The sequence below is a fragment of the Gadus morhua genome, chromosome 7, assembly GCF_902167405.1.
Source record: "Gadus morhua chromosome 7, gadMor3.0, whole genome shotgun sequence".
NCBI lineage: Eukaryota > Metazoa > Chordata > Actinopteri > Gadiformes > Gadidae > Gadus > Gadus morhua.
The window spans coordinates 30,023,532-30,025,435 of NC_044054.1; positions in this window are offsets into that span (position 1 = coordinate 30,023,532).

Genomic DNA, 1,904 nt, shown 5'->3' on the forward strand with positions numbered 1-1,904 from the left:
TGTGTGTGTTTCGGGGGGGGGGGGGCTCTACTTAAATGTAGTTAGAGTGTCTGCCTCTCTGACCCATGGAGAGAGCTGGTTCCACAGTAAAGGAGCCCAGTAACTGAAGGCTCTACTTCCCAGTCTGTTTTAGAGATACTGGGAGTCACTAAAAGACCTGCAATCTGGGAGCCAATAAAAACATTTAATAAGTCTCTGCATTATTCGTGTTTTGTCCTGGGATGACAATACAAGACTTCCATGTGCATTTGATAGAGAGTTTGCTTTGTATTCCAGCTGGCCTGTTATGAGCAAATCTATATAGGCTATAGATCCATTTCAAAACATGTTCCAAGTAGGGTATAGGACATAGCATAATACACCCTGGAATGAGTGAAGCTTGCCTGCTGACATGTTAAAATGACTGTCACAACTACCATGAGCAAAGAGCAAAACCATTTGTTTATAGTGTAGGCTACAGTAGCCTATTCAATATTGAATGAAGTAGGTTACTGTACACTCTTTGTCACTGTACAGAGTAGACAATATGATTTGCTTGTACAGCACCTTAAAAAACTCACTGTAGCCTATATTCATAGACACACCCAGCCTCGCTTTCAATATAACACACACTCGCATTCTGTAATCACCGTCAGTAAATAATAATATGAAAACAATATAAAATATCTTTCAACAAGAAAATTTGTTTACTGTAAATGGATAAAGGTCAATAGATGCGCAATGTTCAGCTGTCAGAAATGTGTTGTGATCACTTGTAGGCCTATTCCTCATAGCTCTCAGGCTGTGAGGAAATCAGCAGCCCGCGATCGCAGCTCCTTTGATGTGAACGCGCACAGAGCGCAAAGCTCAGAGCCGGACAATGACCACCGTCATCATACCAGTTAACTCTGACCGGGGCTTTAGGTTTTGTTGAGCCGGATATGAACACAGAGCCTGGATATGTTGAGCCTCCGTCGTAGTAAAGCCCTCAGGTCTACTCTTCATGTAATAACTGCGCCACCTTGTGGCTAAACATCAACTGCTCTGAAGTCATCATAACTTCATAAGTTCTCATTTTCAAATGATTATGAATGCTATTATTGTTATTTGAAGCCGTGTGAGTCTTGACTGTGGGTGGTGTAGTCCTCTGTGTCTGCTAGTGTTTATTTTTGTCGCCATTATCAAACGGAAGAACTTTTATTTTGAAGAGCACAGGGCAACGACGCACACTAGCCAATAAGAGGACCCGCCCACCGACGGAAAACAGATATTGAGTGGTAAATTCTTTTTGTTAAAGGTTGGGTATGGGATTTGCGAAACGCCAGCAGATTTTGAAAATACACAACTCAAATGGTCCTACCCCATCTTCTTCAATGCTGACTCTGACTCCACCCATTCCAAGTACATGGACGCGCAATCATGCATGAGCGCGAACACAGATGCGCAAGTTTAGGGTTGTCTTCTAGTGCTAGGTCCAAATGTGGATTAGCTAGTTAACTAGCTCCAGTAGCTACCGCAGGATAACAACAAACAGAAGCTTGCTCCCGGGTCATGAGCTTTGAGTACGTGCACGAAGGGGTCGCACGGGGGAGGGGGAGTGCAGTACGACCGTTTGATTGACGTACTTACTGTCCAATGCCACTTGGTGGGTCTGGAAATCATCGGCTGGAGTTTTTCGAGCCCTGCCCGTTCCACAGATGATTGACTTGTTTAATTTTCATGTCAGTACTTCTAACTCAGTGACAGTAAGTGGGTTATGATAAGGATTTCAAGTAATTTTGCCAAAAATGGCCAAAAAACAGAATTCCATACCCAACCTTTAAAGGGGACCTATCATACCACCAGGTGTGAGTGTGATTAGCCATTACACCGTTTTCAAAATGTGCAGCCTTGTGACATCACAGGTGGGCGTGTCCACCTAGATG